This window comes from Carassius gibelio, chromosome B24 (assembly GCF_023724105.1).
Source record: "Carassius gibelio isolate Cgi1373 ecotype wild population from Czech Republic chromosome B24, carGib1.2-hapl.c, whole genome shotgun sequence".
Taxonomy (NCBI): Eukaryota; Metazoa; Chordata; class Actinopteri; order Cypriniformes; family Cyprinidae; genus Carassius; species Carassius gibelio.
In genome coordinates, this window is record NC_068419.1 from 737,976 (window position 1) to 752,975 (window position 15,000).

Sequence of the window (15,000 nt, forward strand, 5' to 3'; positions counted from 1 at the left end):
TAAGTCCTGATGTTATGGAGCCTAACGGTTCATTATATGTGCTATTGTGTGTCCGCAGCTCCTCTCTCCATCTTCTGCTGTTATTGTGACATCGCCGTGTTGTTCACATTTGACATTATTAATTCACACTATTCTCGTCCTCTGCTTGGGGAACTTAAACTGTCTCTGTCTAGAATGTCTATACTGATAGTCACATGAATAATTCTCACATTTCTAGTAGAAAACAAACGTTTACATTAATCAAGAAAAGATTAAATAAAAGAATAAACCTGTTTGGATATTTCTGCTAACATCTGCTTTCGGACACAAAGCTAACGAAGCAGAGCTTCTGCCATTCACTAACCTGCTAACATTTGATTTGATTCGTTCTCGTCCAGCGGATCTGTGCACAAAGACACTTGTGTTGAAACACAAATCATATTAACCCAGATGTGTTTGTGTGTGTTAGATCCACCACTACATTTACACAAGTGCACTAAATGTTTGGAACACTTGTTAATGTTTATTGCCATGTTTTCTCTCTCTGCTAAGAATGGACTAAAATCTCCTTCAGTTTCGTTCATATCTGGCTTTATAAAGTCATCCCACATGCAAACTCTCTGGAATGCTGAACTAGTTTTGGGAAAGGGCTATTTTTGTCTCTAATCTATAAGGCAGCAGCTTGACATTCCAGCTTGAGTTTATGAGTTAAAGAGACAGTCTCATATTATTCTCATCTGTCCTCACAGATCACCGAGCCTCACAGCAACGCAATGCACTCAAGAAACCGAACAGCTGTCTAACCACCATTAATGTTTGGGAAAATAATAAAACATTTTCAGATTTGTTTTGAAATACCTACAACCCAGGCGTATGTTTGAGTTGTGCCAACAGAGAAATGGATATGTTTGGATGCTGTCCAGCGGGTCAAAGTCACCTAACACCTAAAACAGCCATCATGAATTAGCCATACTGATACAGATCACTGACATCACTTGATCCCGGCATATTAGCTGATATTCCAGCCACCGCGCTAGATTAATTACTGCATCATCAGCCCCCATTCATCTGTTCACAGCATATTCATTTAATGGTTAATGTCATCAAACGTAATGTTGGACAAACCTGACAACCAGAACTTGTTTGTCAAAAGTAAAGCAGCACTGCACAAACTCGTGGATAAATCTCCTGACCACACGAGAGACACCTTCGGACGCTCCTCGCTGCGATCGCTTTCACACACAGACCCAGAGAAGACACATTCTCTCATGTGACAGTTGTGTATTTGCTGCATGAATCCTGATCATATGAGAATCTGACAATTACAAACATCTGTTTACACAACAGTTTCTATATATTTCTTTGGGCATCAAAACATAAAAGATCTGTGAAAAAGTAAAGACGTTTTAGCAGTATCATTTAAGACTCGACTCGTGTGAAGCTGGCGTGTGCTCTAGTTAATCACAAACACCACAGACCATTATCACTACCACACCATGGATTTGTTATGGTTTTCTGAGTAAATAAACGGCATGCAGCGGTCAGAGCGGTTCGTCAGGTCTGGATCGAGGCCCGCGAGAATTTCACACTTCAATTCAGCTCAAATGTGTTTCGATTCACACGAGCGTCCAGCATGAAAGCAGAAGTTTGCGTCATTGCTGATTCTCTGTTGCTTGCTCAGATGTATGTACTGGTTATGTATGTTTTGAAGCATGGCTGCTGGCTTGAGCTAGTTCAAAACATAACCAGCATAGGCTTTATTTTTATGGGGTCTTTTGTTCTATTTAAATGTAATTCAGGATAGCCAAATACAGCAAGGTCTCAAAGTCTGATCTACAAGTGCTGTCTGCTTGAACTAACAAAAAAGTCAAACAATTTAATATTTAGCTCAACTGACTTTAGCTTTGCACTTTACAGTGTGAATCCATTGTTGCATTGTTTTGAAAACCTTGTGCAACATCACAATACATCTCTTGTTTGACAATGGGAGACTTGACCAACTCTGTAAAGTCAATTTAGACTCCAGTACATCCCAAAGATCCTAAAGTGGAGTCCAAGTCAGGACTGATTCCCTGAACAACTCATTGACCATTAGAACCCGGTGAATCCTGAAAAAGGTCACAGGATTTTACTTTATACATGGCTGTTTTAGAAATGAAAGAATGCACACTGCAAATAGGCTTAAAAGGATTGTTTTCAATCATATGCCACTCCACAAACATATTAATCGCTGCAATCATGATCTAATCCCAGGTTCTGGAGTATTTAAAATCCTAACAGGATGATTTTTGGCCAGCGGTGTGTTGCAGGTGAATCTGTGGCTGTTGTAATGTGGCTTGGCACGCAACACTTGACCTCGTGGTCCTCTGCACATCAACAGCACAACAGCTTTTCCGCCGTTTCCCCATCAGCAGTGCTTTGATTTATGACGCGGGAATTAATCTCAAATATGTTCAGGATGTTCTGAAGTTTTCTGTTCACAGATGGACTGTGATCCTGTGGTGAGGTGCTTTGTTTTGTCTTTCTACTAGAGAGAAAGTAGAGAATGGACTGGGAGTGACATAAGAAACTTTGACGTTGCATTTTTGAAACGACATTAATCGCTCCATCATTTCAAAGTCGAATGAATATTCTCACATAAACAACAGTGTATCTGTCATCTGGTCTCACTTTAGACAGAACGCAACACACTCGAGCTCAATTTGAAGGGCATTCTCATATAGAGAAGAAATTTTATCAAATGAAGTGAAGGCGAGCATCTGACAAACGGTCTGAACACAGTTGTCCAGGATTCCCGGAGCAGCGGGCTAAACCCCAATCCTGGACCGGTTCCCAGGCGTTGCGTGCAGAAGGGCGGATCCAGCGGAGCTGCTGCTGCCCATCAACAAGCAAACCTGTCCAACAGAAGCCACAAACCCCCTTCACTTCCACAGCGCAGCTGGAGGATCAGATGTTTACACTGAAGACAGAAGCTGAGCTGAAAACCATGAACAGACACCAGTAAACACGACTCCCTTTCACACTGGACTCTGGGCTGAGGAGGAGATATTTGCATCAGTATACATCATCTCATGCAATGTATATTCCACTTAATATATATATTTAAACAAAAATATTATCATAATTTTGTAATATTGTATTTCTGTGTACTAGAAGCTTGTCACCAAGACAAATTCCCTGTGTGTGAACAGACTTGGCAATAAATGCTCATTCTGATTCTGGTTTGTCTTCAGTCAGTTGTGAAACACTCTATACTTTTGCAGACTGCGATGAGAAGCAGCTGTGAAAACAGCAGCGTAGGAACAGCCTGTTTTTTTCCTTTAACCTTCATCTTTGTCACAATCAATGTGTGTTATTCATTATCGATTTAACTAAAATTCCCAAACTATGACTGAAATGGTTTTTGTCTCACTAAACTCCTCAGATTGATGTCGTTGTGCTCTTTCCAGAAGAACCTCCTAAATACACTGAATTTATAAACTGTGGCTGAGGAATGAGCTGGAACATGTGGCCTCCACGCAAAACAAACCGTGGCACGCAACCCTGCGTCGGACGACCCGCTCCGCCAACACACCCTTACTTCATAATACTTTCCTGCTTCTGGACCCAAAGAGCTTTAATTCAGCGCAGTCTGTGAGATTCAGCTCCCAAATAAATCACCCTCATGTTTAAAGACAGTCAACCACAATCTATTTCTCATTCAAAGTTTTATTTCGCTCCACAGCAGATTCTGAATCTAATGTTCATGTTAGTCTTTTACTAACCCTTCATATAACAGTATTAAAGTAGTAAAGTATTTGGCTGAGCGTTTGCCTTCAGTGTCATGTAAATCAACCACAAATGAGACCACAAACCCTGTAATACATCAACATCTAGATCTAGACCTACATATCAGAAAAAAACATCTCAAATAAACTTATAATTAAAAAGAAGGATTATTTAATCTAAACAATCTTGAAAGTTATTTTATCTATGTAATTGATATTTTAATTTGTAATAACAAATGTGCTGTTGGTGTGCACCCATCTTTAATCTGATCTACTCCGTTCATTCAGTCTTATCTGATGATGTCACATACACACACACACACACACACACACACACACACCTCTAACCCCTAAACCATAACACAAACCTGTGCACATCACTAGATTCAAAGTGAATCATCACCTGAAGCCTGAACCTCACAACTACACACACACACACTGTCACTCACACACACTCAAACCAAGAGAGAGTGTGTGTGTGTGTGTGTGTGTGAAAAGAGGGATAGAGAGAGAGAGATAGTGTGTGTGTGTGGAAAGGAAGTCCCCTGCTCATTTCTGCATTGCTGGTCTCGTGTGCCGTTGAGCAGATCGTTTTCATAAGCATTTCTCTGAGGTCAGCTCTTCGTCTGCCTCAGTCACGCAATCCCCCCCACCAGCGCTGCTACACGCTAGAGCTCTTAAAGAGACAGCACAACACTAATTCTTGCTCACAGCTCAATGTATAGTGCCTCACTGGACTTCAACCACATTCAATCAATATCACAGGCATTTCTACACCTCTTTAGACAATACAGAAATTAACAGGACAACAACCAAGAATGATTTATCAGTTTTGAAATGCAGTAAAACAGCTCTACAGTGGACAATGGGGACATTATTCAGACAAATTCAGTTAAAACCTTGTTCTCATCCAATATTTTCATTGCATTAATGATCTGTACATATTTGAATCCATTTATTTTGTCAGTCAGATTTACTAACAGTCAGACAGCAAAGGGACAAGACAGACAGACAGCATACAGACAAGACAGACAGACAGACAGCAAACAGACAGACAGACAGACAGACAGACAGACAGCAAACAGACAGACAGACAGACAGTCAGACAGACAGACAGACAGCATACAGACAAGACAGACAGACAGACAGACAGACAGCAGACAGACAGACAGACAGACAGACAGACAGACAGACAGCAAACAGACAGACAGACAGTCAGACAGACAGACAGACAGCATACAGACAAGACAGACAGACAGACAGACAGACAGACAGCAAACAGACAGACAGACAGACAGACAGCAAACAGACAGACAGTCAGACAGACAGACAGACAGACAGACAGACAGACAGACAGACAGCAAACACACAGACAGACAGTCAGACAGACAGACAGACAGCAAACAGACAGACAGACAGACAGACAGCAAACAGACAAGACAGACAGACAGACAGACAGCAAACAGTCAGGCAGACAGACAGACAGACAGACAGACAGACAGACAGACAGCATACAGACAAGACAGACAGACAGACAGACAGCAAACAGTCAGGCAGACAGACAGACAGACAGACAGACAGACAGACAGCATACAGACAAGACAGACAGACAGACAGACAGACAGACAGCAAACAGACAGACAGACAGACAGACAGACAGACAGCAAACAGACAGACAGACAGACAGACAGCAAACAGACAGACAGTCAGACAGACAGACAGACAGACAGATAGCAAACAGACAGTCAAACAGCAAACAGACAGTCAGACAGACAGACAGACAGTCAGACAGACAGACAGACAGAGAGACAGACAGACAGTCAGACAGACAGACAGACAGACAGACAGACAGACAGACAGACAGCAAACAGACAGTCAGACAGACAGACAGACAGACAGACAGTCAGACAGACAGACAGACAGACAGCAAACAGACAGACAGGTACACACACACAAACACACTCACATTTGTTTAACATAACGGATTGATTACTACAGTTTTTTGCTGATATTTTCTATTGCTCAAACACAGTTTTTCTGCATGTGTTGTTGGAGCATCACTGATGTTGATTTGTTCTTGTTCCTCTGCTGTGATGGAGGAGTTGGATGTTTCTCAGATGACAGAGGAACATATAGAGGAGTCCTGGGTTGATTAGACGAGTGTTTGTGTATGCAGTATTACAGTCACACGCTCCATATTTTACAGTGTGTTAGCATGAGCTTTTCAGTTCCAGCAGCTCATAACAACATCAGCGCCAGGCCCGAGGCTCGTGCGAGTCCAATCAGCCCCATTAGGACATAAACACAGCCGTTTGAAGCCTCATTCACATCGTCACAGCTTCGCACGCGAGAGAGAGATGCTCCAGCGTCAGCTGATCCTGTAACAGCCCAATATTCCTAGTCTTTTCAGCTGCTGCTGCTAGTGTTTCACTGTCCTACACTCACAAACACCATCACACACCTCTGAAGGTCTACCGACTAGACATGAACCCTAAACCTGCTGCATTTCTGGAAAATAAAGAAAAATGACTACTCGAATCATGGGAAATAATTTCTCCCCTTTCTATTCCTTTCACATCCCAAACACACGCACAGAGATCTGTTTGGGAAATTACTCATGCTGGTGCACATTGTTTTAGTCACGGCATGAAAAGTGTTTGAAAAGAATCTGAAACATCCTCTATCCAGCAGCAGCTGTTCAGCTCTTCAGTGTGTGTGTGTGTGTGTGTGTGGCATATGATGCAAACAAACACTTGCATCATTAGAAGAGAAAATTTTGCTGTCCGCACGCAAAGTGAAAATAATACATCAAAACAACTGCTGAATGCAAACAACCCTGAACCTGATACCCTGAGTCCGTGTGTGTGTGTTTACATAACTATACTTTGTCTCCAGAAGTTAGTTAAATCTAGCAAAATCAGCCAGTCATCAAAGGTCATGGGTCAATATTTTTAAAAGAAAAGATTCTCAACAAACATTAAATGAAATGAACATGAATTGATATGATACACCGTAATACACTTGTGCATTTAGCAGTTTATCACACTAACTAGAGCATTAATGACTAAGCATAGCATTCCAATCACTGCAAATGACCCGAGAGGCAGGACTGCACAATAAATATGTTATATTAAACCTCTGTATGTGACATCATCGGCCCTGCAACTAATCAGAACAGCAGGTGTGATTGACACGCCCACTTCGCCTATAAACTTCCTCCAAAAGAAACTTTAAATCCAAAACTTGGCTGTAAATTCAGACACAAACAGTCTGACTGAATAACCTCACAGAATGATGAAGGATAAACACTGACTTGTTTCTTAAAAGATACAGTGAAATATACTGTGTGTGTGACGTGTGTGTTGGACAGATTCACACACCAGCAGATCCTGTGACGTCACGACAAGCAGCCAATCACAGCACGACACTGAGGGTCTGTTCAATACTTCAGATGATCTTCCTCAAACGTGGCCTGAGGCTTTAGGATCGCTGCCAAACAGCAGAGTCACGCAACACAGTGCTGAAACACTGTATTCATTAGCCACTAAAGTACATGTCAAACCCTAACACTATGCACACACACACACACACACACACACACACTCTCTCTCTCTATCACACACGCACTCTCTCTCTCTCTCTAGCTCTATCACACGCAAAGACACACTCTCTCTCTTTCTCTCTCTCTCACACACACACACACACACACACACACACACACTCTCTCTCTGTCTCTCTCTCTCACATACACACACACACACACACACTCTCTCTCTCTCTCTATCACACACGCACTCTCTCTCTCTCTCTAGCTCTATCACACGCAAAGACACACTCTCTCTCTTTCTCTCTCTCTCTCACACACACACACACACACACACTCTCTCTCTCTGTCTCTCTCTCTCACATACACACACACACACTCTCTCTCTCTCTCTAAGTGTGACTGCATCATATAATAACTGCTGTTAATAATGTTCATCGTCTGGCTGACTACGTCTTGTATAAACTTTTCTGAAAAATCCTGTCAAACGCACACAAACTGACAGTCACCACTTATAAGCTACTACTAAATATTGTAGAAACATAATTTTCTGTAAAATTGCTTTGTAATGATTAATTGAATTTATCCAGAAACACTTTTAAAATCAATGTGATTGTTTTGTGTCGGATGCTCAGATCGTAACAGATCTCCAAACTTAAAGCTTTTCTAGAGACACTACTGAAGCTTGTGATGCTTCTAATAATCTCCTCCGTGTCTGTGGGTCGATGCTTTCTTAACTCATTAACTGATCTCATTAACACTCACATGAAGCTAGTGATGGGCCTGAGATTGAGTTCAAAGCGTCACGTGGACATTTGCAGGATGATCTTCAGAAGGAAGATAATTCAGTTGACAGTGAAGCTCTGAAGACAAACAAGAGTGTGAAAACATATATACAACCAGAACCGACGATTACTGGCATATTAAAATACTAAAAACATGATAGAGTCCTGTAAATGACCAACTAAACAGTCAGCAGGTTTAGAGCAGGTTGGAGACAGTGTGTTTGTGGTCAAATATCACTCGATTTGGTGTGACTGAGATGATCTGTATTTGAAGAGATGATGAATTCACACTGCAGTTTCTGTGCTTCAGTGGACTGTGAATCTGAACGGCCGACTGCCCACGGCTGAAGACAATTGCATCTGACAGGCTCCAACCATGATGTTGGGCCAACAAAGACTTCCACTCCATTACCTTCGTGAGCAAACACTCACTGAACAGGCGCTTGAACTTCCCTGTACTGCAGAGACGCAAGCAGCCGATCTCCGTATTCTTCAGGATCTCTTCATTTCTCTTGCATTCAGAACTATTGATATTCATACTATTCATTATTTAAGGGGTCATAAACTAAGAGACCAAAAGTCCCTTGATCATATAAGAGGTCACTGTAATATAAAAATATCATTTTTGTAAGTGTGAAAACAGCTTATATTGAAGGCAGTTGGCCAAACGACAGCTTGTGGAATGTACTACTCTACGATGTTATAGTGTGGATAAACACCGCCTCCACAGAAGAAGATCAACACCTGCTTCTGCTCTCTGTGTGTGTGTGTGTGTGTGTGTGTGTGTGTGTGTGTGTGTGTGTGTAGTTTGGATGGGTTAAATTCAGAGCATGAATTCTGAGTATGGGTCACCATACTTGGCTGTCACATCACCTTTACTTTCATTACTGCCTGTTTAGCCACGCCCACCGATTATACATTACTGTCTGTTAGTCCCCACCCACCAATTTGCATATGTAGTGTTTTCTGGATAGGCACAGAAACCAAATGATAAAGATGCTCGGAAAACTACAACACTGCACTGGCTCCCTATCAAACATCGTATAGATTTTAAAATATTGCTTATTACTTATAAAGCCCTGAATGGTTTAGCACCTCAGTATTTGAATGAGCTCCTTTTACATTATACTCCTCTACGTCCGCTACGTTCTCAAAACTCAGGCAATTTGATAATACCTAGAATATCAAAATCAACTGCGGGCGGCAGATCCTTTTCCTATTTGGCGCCTAAACTCTGGAATAACCTACCTAACATTGTTCGGGAGGCAGACACACTCTTGCAGTTTAAATCTAGATTAAAGACCCATCTCTTTAACCTGGCTCACACATAACACACTAATATGCTTTTAATATCCAAATCCGTTAAAGGATTTTTAGGCTGCATTAAACAGTGTTTGCATTGCCTTCCTTCTGATACCAACATTAGGAAAGACTGGATGAACTTTATTTGTAATGAAGTTCCAGACTGCGTCAGAAAGAACTCGTTCCTTTGTTCTCTTCATTTTACTGTGGATTCGTTTACAAACAAGACACAATTGACTGTTCATAAAGAGCTTGATTGACAGGTGATCTGACCAGTCAGAATGCAGATATCATGTGCCTCCATTGCTATCTGCTATCTTGCCTGACATCTACAGCCTGTCTCCGTAGAAATCCATGTTAAAACACGGTAAAAAAGATTGACTTAACTTAATTGAAACTTTTTTAATATAACTAAAAATAAACATTTTGTCAGGGTTACGCTGTGCTGTTGTTGGATGCCACAGTGCTGGTAATAAGCTAAGGAATTACATTCAAGTACTTGTTTTGCTAACCAGAAAATCTGTTATGTCTGGTGCTGTATGCATGGCTTGCATTGTTTAAAGGTGACATATCATAAAAATCTGACATTTTCAGGTTTAAAGTGCTATAATCAGGTACCCAGTGCATCTACCAACCAAGAAAACATGAAGAAGATAAATCTAGTAACGTTGTTTTGGTCAAGGTTAATTTCCACCAACAGCGGGTCATTTTGATTTCGCAAGCGACAGCAGTGTACAGTTCTAATGCCATGGTGAAAGTCTGAGCAAAACATTCTACTGTTCTCTACAGAACACTGTTTAGAGTCCCAGCCCCAGAGCAGTGGATTTATAGTGGATTATTTATTGATTTATTTACTGTATATTGCTGCTGCCACACAGATCTAAAATAAACATGCAATTTATTTACCAGCAGTTTACCTTCACAGACACAACGGACTGTTTTGAAAAACACACACACACACACACACACACGCACACACACACACACACACACACACACGCAGCAGTGAGATCCAGTGTCCGGGGAGCACCGGGGGGTTCAGTGTCTCGCTCAAGGGCTCTTCAGTCGTGAGAGCACTGTTCATTCACTCCCTCACACACTCACACCTACGACTCCTGCCAGCACCGAGACTCAAACCAGTGAGCTTCTTATAACTAGTCCGACTCTCTCACCATTAGGTTACATCTGCCCCATTTTTATAACTCATGTGTTTTTAACATAAACGTGTGTGAATGAAAACTTAATTTAGTACTCACATGCTGTGACAGCCGTTTTCTGTCAGAGTGCTTTGCATGTGAGCACTCAGAAAACCGTGTATGTTTTAAAACGCATGATTTCAGCAAGAGAAACATAATAATCAGAACCTAAACAGATGTTTTTAGCAGGTATGAGATGTAATGAGGCAGCTCTATGCTGGAAAATGGGGTGGAGAGCAGAAGCTCATTTGCATTTAAAGACACAGACATGAAAAACAGTGTATTTTTGTTTCCACTCAAACTCAAAATTATATAATAAATGATCTGTGGAGTATTTAACGATGGAGATTTACCGCTGATTATAGAACCAGCTTTACTGACAAGATGTGCATTAAATATTGCATGCAATTTATCGTGCAGCCCTGCTGTGTATGTACATCATGAAATTAGTTTCAGTTATTAGCACCCGTTGTAGCCATATAAGCTTGGAGCTGTAAATCTCTGCAATATAAGAAGGTGAGTAAAAGAGACCTTCACTGTGATTAATACATTTTTATTTATTAGGCCAAGCAATGACTATAATAACCACTAAAAATCTAAAAGGGATATTCATTAAATTATATAGTTCTATTGTTCAGTGATTGATGGTTTGAGGATCCAGACACAAAACCAGTAATTTAATCTGTGCATAAATAGCCTACATATTAAAGTAGGAATAAAAATAAACATTTATTGCTTAAGTACGTGCTTAAGCACATTAATCATATTTGCTGTAGATCAGACTTAATAACAGCAGTTTTAATAAACAAAAATATTCTAAATATATACAAAGATGTGTTGCTTCAGCATTGCAAAGGTTTTATTCCCATTATTAACTCATAAAACCCCAGTTCACGCTGATGCTCAGGGCTATTTGTTATTATTGCCTTATTTGATTACTGTCATCTCTGCGGTTGTGCTTTAAAGACACAACTGCGTGTTTGTCCAATGTCTTACCAAACTACAGTAATTTATCGTATTATCATAATCAATTTGTGCTTATTCACAATTCTAATGTAAATATGAGGAATATACATTTAAATACATATTATTCAAAATATCATTATCCAAAATAGCTAAATCTAAAACATTGGATCATTTTTAGCAGCACATCGCCCAGCTATTAAACTGCCCAATGTTATATGTCTGTGTATTGTGAAAAGTGCTATAAAATCTGACTTCCTTTTACCTGAAATAGAAATAGGACTATATCATTCCCTGTAGCTTACGAGTCTGAATGATGAATTGTTTTCACCCCCTTACAATTTAATACTGTGAAAAAAATAAAAACTATTTAAACATGTAATTAAAAATTAAACTCAACATTAAATCATGGATTAAAAATCTAATATTATTATTAAAAGTGTAGTATGGCAATTATTTTTTAACTTAAAAACTACTTAGCATATACTTCTATAAATAACACATATAACTTTCCAGAACTCTTTGGTTTTCTGAAAATAATAATATGTCATATAATGATACTGTACGGTTATTTTGAGTTGCCCTGGTAATCTGAGGTGTTTTGTTTGTTTTGCTATCACGTGGACACAGACGTGCCGCGGTTTCTCTCCACAGATTTTACACACATCCTGGAGACTCTTCTTGTTCTTCAAACACACACATGAAAGCGGAGCAGAGGCCTGCGCTGACGTGCGAGTGACGTCTCCGCTTCCTGTGGCTGATCCGATCTCCTTCCTTCTTCAAGCTCCTGGTTCGTGCAGGATGAGCGTTTAGACGCGTCTTGCTCAAGCCGTTTCCTCTCAGTCAGAGTTCATCCTGAAAAACTTTCTACATTCAGGCCAAAGAGCGTCTTTCACGAAACACTAGTGCCTGATGAACACAGCTACAGCAAATCAAATGTGATGCTGTAGGTCTGTGTGTGAGATGATGGACAGAAAGAGACTGAGATCCATCAAAGACTGGCTAACGCTGTCTCAGACAGACTGAGAGCGTATGTGGCTTGAGTTTTAATGAGACGAGAAGGATTTGGGATCATGCCGAGTTTAAGTTTTCACACACACAAGTGAATGCATTAAAGATTTTCAGATTTCATTTGTAGAAGCCTTAAACACGATATTAAATATGTGCCCTGAGTTTCGTGAGACATAATAAGTTCAGTCAGTGTTTTCCCAGAAACATCGTTACCTACAGGCAGTGTTTAAGTGGGCCGGTACACACCGGTACTCAGTCCCGCCACTGCCAAATATAGCTCTTGAGCGTACCGCCACCTAACCCTGACCCAGCTACAGAACAGGAATGACAGCAGGTTGTGAGAGCATCTGAACACACAGTGAGGCCAAGACCTTTGGACAACGGCCTGGTGTCAAGAAGGGCAGCAAAGAAGCCACATCTCTCCAAGAAAAACATCAAGGACAGACTGAAATTCTGCATTCAGCCAATCATGGTGACCCATAATCAGAATTAGTGCTCTGCATTTAACCCATCCAAAGTGCACACACACACACACACACACACACACACACACTACCATGAGTCCTGTGATGTGCCAATAGTGAAGCATCCTGAGACTATCCATGTGTGAGGTTGCTTTTCAACCAAGGGAGTGGTTCTCTCATAATTCTGCCCAAAAACACTGCCAGGAATACAGAATGGTATCAAATGAGAGACTTTTTCCAACGATCCATGAGCAGTTTGGTTATGATCCGTGCATTTCCCAGCATGATGGAGCACCATGTCACAAAGCTGAAGTGATAAAGAAGTGTCTCAAAGATCATTACGATCTCAATCCCTCAGAGAACCGGTCGGTCAAGCAGAAGCCCACAACTTGCACTGCAAAAAATTATATTCTTACTTGGATATTTATACTAAAAAACAAGACAAAATACTAATTCTTGAATCAAGATGATTTTAACGTACAAGTCAAATTACTTTAGATATTGTCTTATTGTCTTTAAAAAAAAAGATAAAAAAATGTTTTAGATTTTGCTAAAAACAAGCACAAATATCTGCCAAAGGGACAAGTAAAATAATCTTGTTTAGTCTTTGAATTAAGATAATTTTTCTTACCCCACTGGCAGATATTTTTGCTTATTTTAAAGAACAACTATTAATATCTTAATCATTTTACTTGTCAAGTAAATGAATCTTGATTCAAGAATGTTTAGACATTAATATTAGAAAACAAGACAAAAAGTACTAAGTAAGAAAATCATTATTTGTTTGTGAACACTAATAAGGCAAGAATATATCACCATCAGTCCATCAGCTCCAGCATGACAGAGTTTATGAAGAACAAGGGTAAACACTGTAAATATTCATCATTATATTTTTTGTCAATAAAAGCCTTTAAAACTTTATGATATGTGTATCGTTTTTTCGTACACCATAGAAACATGTGGAAAAATAAACTACAAATACTGAAGCAGCAATCTTTCCAAAATACAAAATTTATGTCACTGCCAACACTTTTGCCGTGACTGTATTCACTGTATATTACTCATTTATTTATATATACCGATTTTATTCAAATTAAACAAAACAAATGGTCCTGAAAATTACCAGATGCTTTTTAACTGAAACTGAGACATTTTTATAACGATCTTGAGTTAACGAGAAAGTATGTGGCCTTGCAAGTGTTTTCACACTTTAATACATTAATACACATTTGTATTTATTTATTTTTTTAATAAATCCCACATCTTAAAACTCTTCTCAGTAATGGTCCTGCAGCTCAAACAGTGGATTGTGGTTCAGTTTCTAGTTATCTGTATTGTGAGTAATTTGGATAACAGGGTCTGCTAAATGCATACATGTAAGAGTTTTCCATAAATAACTAATCGAGCGCGTGTTAAATGAGCTTCAGCTGCAGTCACACAACGCTGTTTCTTGATCAATGTCTCTATATGATCTCTCATCACTACTGTTGTTTCCTACCAGCACTAATAATCACCACACATATAATACTGCATGTCACATCTAATCACTTCCATTTCTTTCCTTTCTATTTGAACATCAATATTTCTGAATTATAATTCAGAGTTTTCCAAACCAGTCATTATTTCTTACACTAAAGTCTCCATCAGTTATTAAACATCACACAGACACTGTGTGGCTCCTGACAGAAGTTTCCCAGCATTCCCTGTATTTCTCACCTCTCACACCCTCTAGTGGTGATGGGAAACACTTCAACATGAGATGAGCACATCATAGATATCATACATACATATTGTACATGTCAAAGAGCATGCTGAAGAAAATAAATAAATAAAGTGTCTTTTTTTTTTAGTTGAGCAAGAAGGTTTTTTATTTCATGCATTTATTGATTTAATGTTTAACTGAAGTGATGATTTATTTAATTTAAAAGAATATGTCTATAAACTTGTCTTGACAGCTATGTAAGCACTGCACAAACGATCTCAAAGACC

General features: G+C 39.7%; 1 protein-coding gene across 2 annotated transcripts in view; it reads right to left on the bottom strand.

Moving 5' to 3' along the window:
• The window catches only part of LOC128013628 (aryl hydrocarbon receptor repressor), a 24,900-nt gene that overhangs the window by 7,690 nt on the left and 2,210 nt on the right, over nt 1-15,000 (bottom strand). The gene's annotated exons all lie outside the window — the stretch shown is intronic.